The sequence below is a fragment of the Brienomyrus brachyistius genome, chromosome 2 (genome assembly GCF_023856365.1).
Source record: "Brienomyrus brachyistius isolate T26 chromosome 2, BBRACH_0.4, whole genome shotgun sequence".
NCBI lineage: Eukaryota > Metazoa > Chordata > Actinopteri > Osteoglossiformes > Mormyridae > Brienomyrus > Brienomyrus brachyistius.
In genome coordinates, this window is record NC_064534.1 from 41,006,692 (window position 1) to 41,022,436 (window position 15,745).

Below are 15,745 nucleotides of genomic sequence, written 5' to 3' on the forward strand. Positions count from 1 at the left end.
TTTCTCACTTTTACTTTATACAGGGGGCGCTCCACTTCACGATTAATTTAAATCTAGCACTCCCCTTCCATTTTACTATTTTAAATATATATTTTTTTTCTCTCTTTCATAAAGCCAGCTTTTAGAAACCGTTTTACTCTAAATACTTCCTGGTAATTCTAGGTGCTGTAAGAGAGAGATGCAATACCGCTTTCGTCAAAATGACAGGTCGGGTCAAAGGTCACGTTCAAAAGTTCAGTGGGCGGAGCTTATGTTGTAGTGGGTTGAGCTTGGTTGTGTAACTGACGCAATAGCATGTGGATTTAATTATTTATTTAAATATTTTTTTTTTGTCTTCTTCCCCGGGGGTTGGTTGTGTAACTGCTGCAATGGTATTTGTATTTAATTATTTATTTATTATTTTAAATGATTGTGGCTTAGGGGGCCTGGGTTGGTTGTGTTAGTGCTGCAATGGTATTTGGATTTAATTATTTATTATTTTAAATGCTTATTTTAAATGTTTATTATTTTAAAATGATATTGAGGAGAGTGCTTATGAGTGTGTATTATTTTAAAAATGATATTGATGAGAGTGCTTATGAGCGTGTGTTATTTGAATAAGTTATTATTATTATTATTTTGTGGGGCGCGGGCGGGAGTGAGCGTGGCTGGGTTACCTGATGGAGCGCGAGCGTACGGTGTGCGGTAGCGTGGTAAGGTCCCCGGGCTTCGGAGAATCAGCAAAGGACTTATTCACATACTGGTGCGGTAGCGCGGAAAGGTCCGCACGGCTTTGGATAATCCTCGGAGAGAGCGATGCGGGAGAGCTGAGAGGCGTGCTGCTGCGCGAGTCTGAGAGAAACTGTGAGAGACTGTGGGATAAAATGGTAAAGTTGGAGCAAAGAATGAGAGGAGGAGGTGCAGGGTCTATCGTCCAATAAAAACGCTCGGCGCTAGTTTTGACCGTGTGTTTTTTCCTCACGCGAGCGTTTGTATCACATCGGCGTATGGCGCCAATTTGTAAAGGTCATAAGTCGAGACATACATCGAGTCTGTCAATTTGTCCGCCAGTAAATTCTGCAGGGCCGTGCCACCTGGCCATCGAGGCGCCCCCCCTACCCGGCCACGCGGGCCATACATCGAGTCTGACACTTTGTCCTCCAGTAAATTCTGTTTAAAGTTTTGTTTTCACATACGTCCCAAATTACAGATAATTTTCTTACACAGGCACGAGTAGCATCATCAAGGCCGTACCACCTGGTCATACATCAAGTCTGACAATTTCCCCGCCAGTAAATTCTGTTTATAGTTTTGTTTGTCATACATGACCGTGCAGATATGGGGTGACAGAGACAATTAAATTGTATTACGTCGAGCGGGGGGCCTTTTCCTCCTTACCAAAGTTTGTACCAGCCAAAGAACCACAAGTTTCATCGAGACCTTACCCGGTAAGTATATTATTTCTTTTATTCCTGTTATAAAAATGCTATTCAATTAAAAAATAACATTCTAATAATAGGTATTCTCTTTTTTTTTTTTTTGTCTATGTACGAGAGAGAGAGAGAGACTACGCCGACCGGTCAAGAGAAAATCTGCGAGAGAATCAACAGGTATGGACGGAGCAACACCCCCAGCGGCTATACCCGAAGCCTTATTAAATGAAATAGCCATTATCAACAATGCTAATAATGAAAATGATGCGGATTACTCTGCTCAACACGACTCGCCACCAGCGGCGTCTGCTGAAACACTGGCCCAGGACCCCTGTTTTCTCCCATCCTTAGAGACATTAACAAGCATGTTAAATGAAAGGGGTTCTGAAGCAGAAGCGGGGCTACCCCCCACCGACGAGGTCGCATGGTCCCCCGCGGATTCTGAATTGTGGGAGGCCTTGTCAGACGTGGAATTTCTTCTCGATGCTGAGGAGATTGAAAATGAATTTGGGCTGGGACAATTTGAAAATGTTCAACAGGAAGGTGGCGGTGCCGTCGGTGACGTGGATCCCCAGCCTGACGGGGTCCTTCATCGCCGCAGATTCAATAACGTACAGATTAGGCGGATTCTAAATATCCCGCGACCTAGAAACGAAGGCAATTTCCGCGAGTACTATGAAAATGTAATCGAGGGGTTTCAAAATATTGTGAATGAGGCGATTCCTTACGCCGTATGGGGAGCCTATATACAGGTCACCCTGCGCGCTGACTTTTTAAACGACGAGCTGTCGCAAATTGTACGGTATGGGGTGGGGGAGCTGACAGACTTGCAGCAGCTGCTGGATCGCCTGGTACAGTCTAATCAAGAGATTTTAAACGATTCCAACCTAGAAGTAATCGTAGACGTAATAAATATCCCACGCGGCGGTGCGAACAAACGTAAACTACAGACCATGTTAGCTTCAGAAATAATTTCTAAAAAAGCCAGACACATGTTTATCATTAATAACAACACCAACGCGTGTTTCGCCATAAACTTGGCGCATCTGCTGCACGAAAACTTTACTGTTGCCGAGGCTGAAAAGCTCGGCCTGGAGTTACAGGAGAAAGCGGGATTCACCCCCGATCACGCAGTCGCTTTGAATGACATTATCAATTTCGAGAAAATCATTGATTGCAAAGCAGTGGTGTATTATCAACAACCTTATTCAAACAATCTCCAAATTTACCAGACACCCACGCCTAGCGACGGTAGACGGGCGGTGTATTTCTTTTTACACAATCAGCATTTTTACGGCATTAAAAGCGTAAAGGGCTTCTTAGGCGTGGGGTACGTTTGCCCGAGCTGTTTCAAAGGGTACGATTCGCCTCACTCTCATCAATGCGAAAAATTTTGTAGCGTCTGTCAGACTAATTGCAGAGAAGGTGAAAGCACACCGGCGATACTATGTGAGCGTTGTAATTTCAGATGTTTAAATGACACCTGCTTTGAGCGCCACCGTACGCCTAGGGTCTGCCCAGTTAGGGGGGAGCTCGCTACCCCCTGTGACAAGTTCAGAAAATGCAAAGCCTGCGGGCTCAGATACTACCTCACTCCCGAGAACCCAAAACCGCACTCGTGTAAAGCGGAAAAATGTAATATCTGCGACGCTAAACTCCACACGGCCGTGTCAGACATATCCACCCCACATCTCTGCTATCTAAATCCACCCGAGAAGCCTAACATAGGGGAACGGGCCGAAAGGGGTGAGGGGCGTAAAAAGGCCACCGAATATGTGTTTTTTGACTTTGAAACATCTCAGAGGTCGGGTACCCATATCCCGGTGTACGTCTGCGCCATCTCCGATCAGAACGAGACAATGACCGCCGAGGGGCCCAACTGCGCGCTACAGTTTCTCAGACATTTCAGGGCGCCCTGTTATAGAGGCGTCTGTTTCATTAGTCACTATGGTAAGGCATTCGATAATTACATCATACTGAACGCGATGGTGAAGGAAGGCGTGGAACCGCGTGTGGTATCGCAGGGGAATAAAATCATTCTCATCCTGGACAGCCTGTTTGAGCAGAGGTACATCGACAGTCACTCCTTTCTAAGCATGCCGTTGAGAAAAATCCCCGATGCGATGGGATGCTCGACTCAGATGCGAAAAGGCTATTTTCCGCATCATTTCACAGACGTGGAAAACTTTAGTTACGTGGGACCCTACCCCCCTCCCGATCAATTTGGGCCCGATCAAATGTCCACCAAAGAACGCGACAAGTTTTATCAATGGTACGACGCTGTAAAGCACCAGACCTTTAATTTTCACAAAGAGATGATCGCTTACTGTAAGAACGACGTGGAGATTCTGAGAGAGGGCTGCTTGCGCTTCCTGCGGGAGTTTAAAATGCTCACGGGTTGCGATCCCTTCTCCGCGGCCACCATCGCTTCGGCCGCGTTGCTAGTTTACAGGACAAATTTCCTGCCCAGAGATACGATCGCGATCCCGGATGTATGGGATTACAGGAGGCAATACAAAAGTTATTCGAGCGTGTCCATCCAGTGGCTGGAATTCATCGGGCGCGCGCGCGCGGCATCGAAATTCGACACGCGCTGCGCGGGGGTGAAGTGAGTGTGGGGCGCTTTCACTTAGACGGATACGCCGAGATTGAGGGGGAGAAATGGGCTTTCGAGTTTCTAGGCTGTCAGTTTCACGGCTGTCCTACCTGCAACAACGAACACGATATCTGCCCCCTGACCCGCGAGAGCTTCGGTGCCCTGTACGTTAAAACAAGGGAAAAACTCGAGTCGTTGCGCCAAGAGTTTAATATGAACGTGGAATCCATCTGGGAACACGAATGGGCTCACGCTAAAACTCACGACCCACAGGTACAGCGTTTCCTGTCAGACTTTGAGCCCCCTGAGCCCCTAAGGCCGCGAGAAGCGCTTTTTGGGGGTCGGACGTCGGCCATTCGCCTGCGTTACGACGTCACGGGGCAAGAGCGCGTCCGCTACGTGGATTTCACGTCGCTGTACCCGTACACTCTGGCTAAATGTGAATTCCCCGTGGGGCACCCGGAAATCATTCATTCGAATTTTAAGCCTCTGAATGAATACTTTGGCCTGATCAAAGCCACGGTCAACACCCCGCGCGAGCTGTTTTCCCCCGTCCTACCCAGCAGACTGCCAAATGGGAAACTGGTGTTTACACTGTGCAGGACGTGCGCGATCGAGAACAGACAGGAGGGGGCGTGCGGGCATTCCGACGCAGAGCGGGCATTGATAGGCGTGTGGGTAACTGCGGAGCTAAATCTGGCTTTAGACAGGGGGTACTCGCTCGTTAAAATTCACGAAGTGTGGCATTTTCCCCAGACCAGCGGCGACCTGTTTAGAGATTACATTAAAACCTTTCTCAAAGTGAAGCAGCAGGCTTCGGGCTACCCCGACGACGCGACCGATGACGTGGGTCGCAGGGAGTACATAAAAAACTATCTCGAGCGTGAGGGGATCGAATTGGAGCCCGATCAGATAGTGTCTAATGAAGGGAAGCGGCAAGTGTCCAAACTTCTGCTTAACTCTCTGTGGGGTAAACTGGCGCAGAGGAGCAACATGCTCCAGACATGTATAGTGTCTGACCCGGGGGAATTTTTTAATTTTTTCTGCTCGGACCTGTACGAGATTTCCAGCTTCGCGTTTGTCAACGACGAGGTCGCCCTCATCCGCTGGCGTTTCAAGTCTTCCTACAAAGTGCCGCCGGGAAAGACTAACATATTCATAGCGTGTCAAACTACCGCGTGGGGTCGGTTGACGCTTTACAAAGAACTGGAAAGATTGGGGCGGAGGGTGCTGTATCACGACACCGACAGCATCGTGTACATAAGCAGGCCTGGTGAATATGACCCGACCTTAGGCAATTACCTGGGCGAGCTGACGTCCGAATTAGCCCCCGACGAATACATTGCTTCGTGGGGTGCGCTGGGACCAAAAAGTTACTGTTACCGACTCAACAACGGGAAAACACAAATGAAATGTAAGGGTATAACTCTAAATTACGAAACCTGTCAAAAGGTAAACTTTGACAGTATGATCGGATTGATTGAAAACTACATCGGAGGTTGTAGGAATAACCCCGCTATAATGACGCAGTACAACAAAATCGAACGCGACATGAAAAGCTTTCGCCTGTTTAATAGGCCTCTAGATAAAAAGGTCAGGGTCGTCTACGACAAACGCAGATTGCTGGCTAGCGGGGAAACTCTGCCTTTCGGTTACTGAAATGTAAAACTAGCAGCATCGCAAAAGGGCTTTTAAAGTTTTTTCTAAAAATCAAAGATGTTCATTTGTTTTAAAATGAAAAAAGTTTTTTTCAAAGATGTTTTTTAAAATCAAAGTAAGATGTACAAATGTTTTAAACTGAGAAATGTTCCTAGTAAGATGTTTTTAAAAATGAAAAGTTTTTTTCAAAGATGTTTTTTAAAATCAAAGTAAGATGTACAAATGTTTTAAACTGAGAAATGTTCCTAGTAAGATGTTTTTAAAAATGAAAAGTTTTTTACAAAGATGTTTTCTAAAAATCAAAGATGTTCATTTGTTTTAAAATGATCATAGTATGATGTTTTTAAAATGTTCATAGTAAGATGTTTTTAAAAATGAAAGATGTTTTAAGATGTTTTTAAAATGTTCCTAGTAAGATGTTTTTTATTTTCAAACTTGTGTACTGAAATGTTTTGTACATTTATCACAAGAGTTTTTATTAAAAACTTACACATGCACTCTGTGTCTGTGAAAGCTGACACCCCTCCAGCAGTGGTTTGCACGTGTGTGTGTGTGTGTGTGTGTGTGTGTGTGTGTGTGTGTGTGTGTGTGTGTGTCCTCGGAAAGATTTAAAAGATTAGGGCAGTATTTACCGTTTCGTCAGTGTGTTTTTTTTTTTTTTTGCAAAATGATGGGTAGCGGCGTGAGAGAGGTCGACTTTGATCACCGTTTAGAACTCCCGTTTACGGCTATAATCGCAGGGGCAAGTTCTTCGGGGAAAACCTATTTCACTAAAGAAATGCTTTTAAATCAGAGTCACTGTTTCATAGGGGGCCCCGTTAAAAAAATTGTGTGGTGTTTCGCTTCCCATCAGCCGCTTTATGATGAACTACGCGATCGGATCAGCGAAATTGAATTTATACAAGGGCTTCCCAAAAGCTGGGAGGACGAGGAGCGCTTCCCCTCAGGCTCCTTGATAATCATCGATGATTTGATGGACAGCGCGTCCGAAAACAAACTCGTGGCAGAAGCTTTCACGAGGTTCAGACATCACCGTCAAATCTCGGTCATCTACCTGGTGCAGAACGTATTTCACCAGGGCAAGTACAGCAGGACTATAGCCCTAAATACGACTTATTATTGTCTGTTTAAGAATGTGCGAGACAGAATGCAAATCAAAGTTTTAGCTCAGCAAATGTTTCCTTGGCAGAAAAAGTTTTTTCTAGATGCCTACCATGAGGCCACAGGGCCCGCGCACGGCTATTTATTGGTCGATTTGAGAGCCACGTGCCCAGAAGAGTTCCGACTCAGGACCGGATTATTACCGGGGTCGTTACCCATCGTCTTTCTACCGGCGAGCCATTGATTTATCACTACTAAGCTATGTCCGAACATCTCAGGAAACACCTGCCGACCCTTAAAGTTTTACAGAGGACGAGGGGGGTGAAACGTAAAAAGATTCTTACGGCTGACCCATCTAACGACATAATTTTGGCTCTCTCCGAAATCTGTCTCAATCTCATAAGAGGTCGCATACCTTTAACCGTAGCTCAATTTACCAAACTCAAGAAACAGAAAAGATTGATTAAACTTTTCGCATGTAAGAAAAACAGCGTCGCTAGGAAACGCGTGGCAATTCTTCAAAAAGGAGGATTCTTATTACCGCTCTTATCAGTGGCTCTGCCATTCGTTACAAGCCTGTTTGCCGGTAAGACGGCTAACTAGCCTTTTCCAGCAACATGAGCCAAGTCAAGAAAATGTTTATGCTCAGCCCCCAGCAACTGCGTACGCTGACCCAGAGGGCGACCCCGCATACCATCGGGGAATCGGCCCTGGGTGAACTCGAACACCAGATGCAGGGTTTAATAAATCAGCCGGCTATGCATCTGGATGAAAAAGTGAAGAGATACAACCAATTGCTACAGAGGTATCTGAATCTAGCCCGAAAAGAGGAAAATCAGGGGCGAGAAATTGTCCTTACAGAGCGGAAAGAAAAAACGGGCGAGGAGGAGGAGGGGAGACAGCCTGACGGCGGCGGCGCGACTGGGGACAAATCTGTACAGGAAGTTACCCAGCAAGTGGCGCCTAGGGCTAGAAAGAACGTGGGGTACATCTTGCATAAACTGCTCGATTCCGACGGGGCGGTACGTTGGACCCAGTCGGGTGAACTCATCATCAGAGATAGACCCATTAAAGGTTCCCATATTTTAGATTTGATGAAAACTTTATCGCAGCCTAAATCCCACGCCGGCGGATATCCTAAAGGCTGGGAACCCTTTTTAAACGTGATATCAGAATTAAACATCCCCCTCACGAGCGTGGGTAACATCCAAGCCAGGAAAGCCCTAAGTCATCTTAAAGATTACGGCGGAAGGGATCCCCCGCCTCCCTCCTCCCCTCCTGTGAAACAGAACCTCGGGAGACGTAGAAAACGTATTGTTGACGACTCACCACCACCGCTTGAGGGAACCCCTCACACAGCGCGCGATTCCTCCCCAGAATATCGTTTATGGCCTTTAAAGGGTACTCCTTATGCTCCGTGGATAGATTACAACGATTAAGTGTTTTATATACGTGTGTGAAAAAGAATTAAAACGCCTGTAACGCGTCGGTTAATAAAATGTAAAATTTATTGAATAAAGGGTGTCACGTTTTTATTTTTTCCCCAACATGAATCTAACAAGCATAACAATCTTTAAATAGTTTTAACGAACATACATTTTGCGGCTTTGAAAGTTTATCGGCATTAACACGGCTAATACACTTGTGATATTTCTTGATAAACTCGGATACTAGAGCGTCGTTTTTCCTCAAGTCGTCAGAGTACAACATCATAGTCTCTTGAAATGAAAGTCCCTTGAAGCGCCGGTAGAGGAAAAAGGCGACGTGGGCCCCGCACGCGGAAGAAAAGTCATGTTGAACTTGACGCGTATTATACCTTATTTCGGTAGCGTGCCTCCCCAAGAAGCTCATAAAACTCTTTGGGTAGTAAGGGGAATCGGGGGGATAACCGTAAGAATCAAAGAAGGAGGCTTTACCCTCTTGGGGCTCCAAAATTATCCCGATCCAGTGTTCACCCTCTCTATTCTGGTCATGCGTGTTTGCGACCAGAAAAGCGGGCCTGGTCTCTATGCGGGTGGGTAATAAATCGCTAGGCCACACGCCTCCAAAAGCATCCCCCAGCAGGGGCCGTAAAACGCATTCCAGCTGGTGAGTGTTCATGATGATGATGATGATTAAAAGTCCACCAGAACCTGTCTCTTGGCGTTTATTTCAATCACGCTGTCGAAGCAGGCGTAGACGATGAGACTCATGGTTCGAGGTAGTGGGGCTCTGAACCTTAAATCCAGACGGCACGTGCCGCTGATGGCGGGTGACAGGGCACCGCCGTCCAGCTCGTCGTCTCGGGAGAGATTGAGAGCAAATAGCGAGTATCCGTTTTCAAAATCCTCGCGGTTGATGCATAAGGGCGAATCCTTTAAATGCCTGTTTGTAGCCAGGAAAAGGTTGTAAAACTCTCTGACCGACTGCCTCGCTCTAAAATCAGGCTGGAACGGTTTGCTGGGTATGTGTCGCCCGTTGACTGAGAGGCTCAGAAATTCCAGGTCACAATGCTGAAACCTGAACGGGTTTCTGTTTCGCGTGCCCACGAACGCGGCGTGGTCCACGATCCCCAAAACGATGTAGCGCGGTAAGTTGCCCAGGAAGAGGTTGTCCTGCGGGCAAACCCGCGATTGTGCGGGCAGCGTATAATTTTTAACGACTACCCTGCTTATAGGGTACAGGGCGTTTGCTTTCATGAGAGCGGCCGAGTGACCCAGTGACACCGCCGGGGAGACCTCCACTTTTTTCACAAACAGGCTGGCCCTCAGTATTTTCAGCTCGTAATCGGTGTCATTTCTACACATGAGACTAAAGTCGCTTTTAGCCTTTACAAACTTTAAGCGTATATCCACGTTGTTTAACAGCATTCGTTCGCTGAAAAAAATATCGGCGTGTATAGGACCCATCAGAGAAAACTCCTGAGAGTTTCTACAGAAGGCGGCTCGCTTCTGTAACCCCACGTTGGGGCCCTGCGCTGAGACGTCCACGCTATCCAAGTCGCCCCCGACGTCTTTGTACCAGAGCCCTGCCGAAAACTGACTCTCTAGCGTATCCATAGAAAAATTGAGCAGGGTCTCTATGACTGACCTATAGGGGTGCGTGGCCGACGAAGAACTGATCAGGACGTCGTTCAGACTCACATCCAGCTGGGAGAATATGCCGTTTAGCGGGTACTGTATAATACCGCAGGGGTCGGCGTCAAGCAGGGGGGCTCCATCGGCCCTAACGATCTTGAGCCTTAGATATAGCAGTGTAGAGTTGAGGTCCACATAGAAATTGCCCGACCCCGGTATTAGGAAATCCAAAACATCCTGATCGGTAATGGAATTTAATGGGTTGATTTCTACATAATTGGTCTGATCTATGGATAATTGCGTCATAGGGGCCGCAAACAGGTCCAATTCAGATTTGGTACATTCAGCCGAGAGCCGGTGAGCTAGAGCCATTCTTGTTTACGCTGCGTTTTCTCTCTCTTAAAATATGTCCCCGGGGGGTTTCCTGTTTCTCTTGGCGGATGGAGACTTGGGAATCCTGACGCCTCTGCCAGATTTTTTTTTCTTTTTTTTTTTATGACCTTGCAGCAGGGCTAGAGGTGCTTGGGGTCTCTTTCTACTCCCCCTCCGAGAGAGGAACAGCAGACCCGACCCTTCCTGCTTGGGGTCACTTGTGTTTGTAAAACGGCCGCTGACTACAGAGCTGACTAGATCCGATCCTATTCCTTTGACCGCCGATTTCAAATGAGGTTTCGCTATATCGACCCCACGCTTAAGAAAGGGTAAAACGAATCTAAAAGCCCTACTGAGCATGGACCCCAACCCACGCCCGTACATCACGGGGCTCCCCGCAAAACCGGGGAGCCCATGTCCCGCCTGACTGGTGTAATACGTAATAAATCTCTGTGGATTGTGGTAAGCCATTGTTTTCTTTTTTTTTTAAACGGGGCGAAAGTGTAGCTTGACGATCGTTTTTCCGTAGGAGAAATTAATCAGAGTATTCTGATCGTTCTTTATCTCGATATGCAAATTCTGTAGGCTCTGCTTGTTCACCGGTACGTACTGCAGCTTGTGGAACGGCAAAGTGACTACGTCGCCGAACGCACCGTCTATTTTAACGGTTCTGAGGAGCGGGACTACAAATTCCCCCACGTGCTGCGGTTCCACGATGTTACAGTAGACGTACATATTGTAGAATCCCGCGTGAATGTCGCCCGGGTAGGGTGAGGTCGACCCGCTACCTCCTCCTAGGTTATACCACTGACCCGGCTCAAAGCCCAGCATGTAGGCCAGAGTAGGTTTAAATTGGATCTTGTATTTATGGTTTCCCGTCATATTAACCCTTCGTGTAATCTCGCTGTATGAGAAGGAAACTTCGGTACCTAATTTTTTTAACGTAGCGTTGATTTCTGTCACAATCTGTTTCAGAGATTCATAATAGCCCACTTTAATTTTCCGAGGAAAAAGGTAAGGTAGGTCCACTAAAGGATCGGCCTCTCTCTTTGCCTCCGCCTCCGTATCCCGCAATTCAAAAGTATTATCCGGGTGTGTAACATTTCGCCACGTGTAACAATACATGATTTCAGCCAGAGCTACTTCGTAAGGCCCCCGTAGCTCTATAGGTCGCGAGAGCATCACGGTGTAATCCGAACTCTGGTTATCGGGGAAGATGGAGAGACAAGAGTTTGACGGTAGCGTGAGGTAAAAAGAGGGGCGGGCGTCCATTTTCTTTTTTTTCTTTTTTTTCTCTTTTTTAAAAAATTAAACCTGTATCAAGTCCGACCGCGGTATCCACGAATCGAACCTCGAGGGCCAACCCTGCCAATGTACTAAAATCCACTTTTTCCCCTTTCTGTCGGTCTTTGAGCCTATAACCTTCTCGACCTTGAACGCGCGTCTCGGAGATATTTTGACTTTCTGCAGCTCCGCTTCATAGAATGTTCCCTCGAGTATTTCACCGCTCACGTCCCTCAATTTATATACCGGTGGGGATCTGGGTACACGTTCGCATATGACAAAGTACTCGTCCGTAAATGTCTGCTCGTACTTTTTGTCAAATATCTGACTGTGCTTGGAGACTCTCACAGTGTCCCCTATGTTAAACTTAAAACGTGGCCGTGTGCTTTTTTTCTTCAGGGGACCGTATAGATTATCAAATACTAGATGAGCATTATCGGGCCTGACCTCGGCAGGTTTCATTTTAATAGCGCTGTGAAATGACTGGTTGTACCCCTTTATTAGATCGTCCAACACGTCCACATATCGCCGGGTGTTTTTAGCCGTAAAGTACCTGTACATCCTCTCTTTTAACGTTCGATTAAATCTCTCTACGATGGAAGCTTTAAGTTCACTAGCCGTAGTGAAATGGGTGATTTTATGAGTTTTTAAAAGTTTCTGAAAAGTCCCATTTAAAAACTCCTTACCGGCATCCGTCTGTAGCTTGAGGGGGACGCCCCCCTCGGTTAAAATAGAATCAAAGGCCTGGGTTACAGCCGCCCCAGTCTTGTTTCTTAACGCGCGAGCATAGGCTTTTTTAGAAAAAACATCAATCACAGTAAGGAGGTATTTTAACCCGTCGTTGTACGTGGCCAGCCCTTGCATGTCGCATAAATCGGCCTGCCACTGATACATGGCTCTCGGAACAAACACTCTGTTCCTGGGGAAATTCTTTTTAACCGGTTTATGTAAAGTATAACTGTCTTGCATAGACAGCCAGTCTCTGATGTCATCAGCAGCCACTTTTTTCCCCGTATCTTGCTGCACGGCTCTCTGCAGTCTGGAGACACCTCCGTATGACCCCGGTTGGCTGGGGTCATAGTACGAACTGCTCAAGACGCGAGCTGTAGTCTTGGCAACAGACATGCTTTTCACACACTGAGTGGGGGGAGAGCGGGGTGCGGCGTTTTATAGCTGACTGTGGATGGGGGTTGTTAGGAGACTGAGTGAACATCAGTGAAATTTTTGTGTGTTTTTTCTACATTTAACCCATATTGTGTAGTTTGTTTTTTAATTATTATTATTTTACAAAAGAGTTTAGCTGGGGTGGGGATCGAACCCACGCGGACATACGTCCATTGGATCTTAAGTCCAACGCCTTAACCACTCGGCCACCCTGCTCAGCATTTTTACTCGTTATTTACAAAGACTATTACAACGGTATTCAAGTTTTAATTTTTTTTTATTTTTGCAATTAGTGAAAGATATATATATATATTTTAAAAAAAAGCTGGTATACAATTTGTGAAGGTTACATTTTCAAAATGCAGGTATACATTTAGTTACAGCCGTGACAGTTGTTGAGGTAGATTAGCGATGTCACATGCAGTAAAGTGGATATAGTGGCTTTTTCAACGATACATGTATGTAGAGTAGAAAGCATCTGATTAACATCGATAGGCTGCTTATCATGAAATTTAGAGGTGACTACATCTACTATTAAAGCGTAAAATACAAAAATGTGATTACAGTCAAATTCATTGTCAGGAATACAAGATAGACAAGCGCGTATGAGACTTTCGGGGGAATGTCTTTCTCCCTCTGACATCAGTTGAGTAAGTAAATCCATCCCCCGCTGATAATTTTCTCCGACTTGAGAAATCTCAAATAACACTCTATGAAAGCAGCAACAAGCATAATCATCCCGACAATCGCTTTTATCAATAGCACGCAACAATAGTGGACTAACTTTTTCTAAAAAAACATTTAACATAAACCGCCGTAAGGGTCTGCTGATACCGTTCCCCATCACAAGATGCTTTTTGTTTTAGTCTCGGGCCTCCCAACGAGTCAGAAATTCTTCTTCCAGGATCTGCTTAAACGCTGGGTTCTGTTCAAACAGATCTTGTTCCAGTCGAGTGATTTCCACCATGCCGTTGCGGGCCTCACGCAGATCGTACAGGATAGCTTCCACTGCCCCCTCCAACCTGCCGGCGGCCGCTCGGATGCCCAGGGTCGATAGAACGTGGGTCAAGGCGGGTGTCAGCCGATCGGTCCAGAGGTCACGCAACACAGAGTCAAAGTGTATGTAAAAGTAATTTCTACCTGGGGGAAACAAACAAGGGTGTTGTCTCTGACTGGGGTGATCCACCTCGCAGCCGAAGCAGTTTCTCTCTTGATGCTTCCTGATGACTGAGGTTAAAAGGCCCACTATCATAGCCTTAATACAAGTCAGCATCCCACGGCAGAGAGCCGGTCTGGAGAGAAGCGTGCAGATCTCAGGCGTCGGAGGGTCCTCTCCAGGATCAGAGGCCGGTGATGATGGGGGGGGTTGGAAGGAGCTCCCCGGGATCAGAGGTCAAGGTTGCTGCTGGAGCCTCATTGTCCCCGCTTTCACCGTCGCTATAATTTGCTGCTGCTGCTGCTGCTGCTGCCATGATGTTTGTGAAAAGGGGTTGTAACAGAGTCCACTTTATATAGCGACGGCGGGTGAGGGGGTGAGGGGGGTCCTTACGGCGTAGGTTTTGTCATCTCTTGCATCTGCTTACGCCCCCGACTCTCCTTAAACATCGCTTGGTAGTAACCAGACTTTTCTTGAATCATCTGCATCCAAATCACAAACGGTATTCTCAGGCCAAAACAGTCGTATTTAGGCCACTGCCATATATTCACCATTCTCTTGTCCAGCTCCCCGGTCACGTCCCACTTCATAATGGTGGTACGCTGTTTACGAGCATCTCTATAGTGCATCTCCATTCTTCCAGTCTCGACCTCAAGGTCGGGGTCGGTGCTCTCCTCCATCATCGGGGGTAACGACAGTCTTCAAGTTTCCCCATTCCGTTTCGGAAAAAGTCACCAGATACGGGTCGTCTTTCGGGGGGTCTGGGCCGTCTCCGGTGACCTGAAAGACGCGCAGTTCCTCCGCAACGTTGTCAAAGAGGCAGACCAGTTTATTCCCGTTGGGCAGCTCCCAGATAGCCCTCGGGTCTTCCGACGGTCGCATCATAGGTACCCGTCTACGTGCCGTATGAATCTTCCTGGGAGCCCCCGGAGGCTGCATAATGGCCTCCTGCTCCTGTTGAGTCTTAGAAGGTGAGGTTGAATCTTTCATTTCGGAAGTCCCAGACATGTCTGTATTTTTTGAAAAGATAGAGTTGGCCCTGCAGCGCGAAGCTCCCTATATTCTACACGGCCTGCTCGTGGGGGCGTGGTACGGATGAAGATGATGCCTCTAGGAGGAGGAAAAGGCCCCCCGCTCGACGTAATACAATTTAATTGTCTCTGTCACCCCATATCTGCACGGTCATGTATGACAAACAAAACTATAAACAGAATTTACTGGCGGGGAAATTGTCAGACTTGATGTATGACCAGGTGGTACGGCCTTGATGATGCTACTCGTGCCTGTGTAAGAAAATTATCTGTAATTTGGGACGTATGTGAAAACAAAACTTTAAACAGAATTTACTGGAGGGCAAAAGTGTCAGACTCGATGTATGGCCCGCGTGGCCGGGTAGGGGGGCGCCTCGATGGCCAGGTGGCACGGCCCTGCAGAATTTACTGGCGGACAAATTGACAGACTCGATGTATGTCTCGACTTATGACCTTTACAAATTGGCGCCATACGCCGATGTGATACAAACGCTCGCGTGAGGAAAAAACACACGGTCAAAACTAGCGCCGAGCGTTTTTATTGGACGATAGACCCTGCACCTCCTCCTCTCATTCTTTGCTCCAACTTTACCATTTTATCCCACAGTCTCTCACAGTTTCTCTCAGACTCGCGCAGCAGCACGCCTCTCAGCTCTCCCGCATCGCTCTCTCCGAGGATTATCCAAAGCCGTGCGGACCTTTCCGCGCTACCGCACCAGTATGTGAATAAGTCCTTTGCTGATTCTCCGAAGCCCGGGGACCTTACCACGCTACCGCACACCGTACGCTCGCGCTCCATCAGGTAACCCAGCCACGCTCACTCCCGCCCGCGCACCACAAAATAATAATAATAATAACTTATTCAAATAACACACGCTCATAAGCACTCTCATCAATATCATTTTTAAAATAAT

General features: G+C 47.0%; 1 non-coding gene across 1 annotated transcript; it reads right to left on the minus strand.

Annotated features, from left to right (window-relative positions):
* Positions 1-12,777: 12,777 nt before the first annotated feature.
* Positions 12,778-12,860, minus strand: trnal-uaa (transfer RNA leucine (anticodon UAA)). The gene has a single exon. It is a non-coding gene; the product is annotated as a tRNA-Leu (tRNA).
* Positions 12,861-15,745: the final 2,885 nt, after the last annotated feature.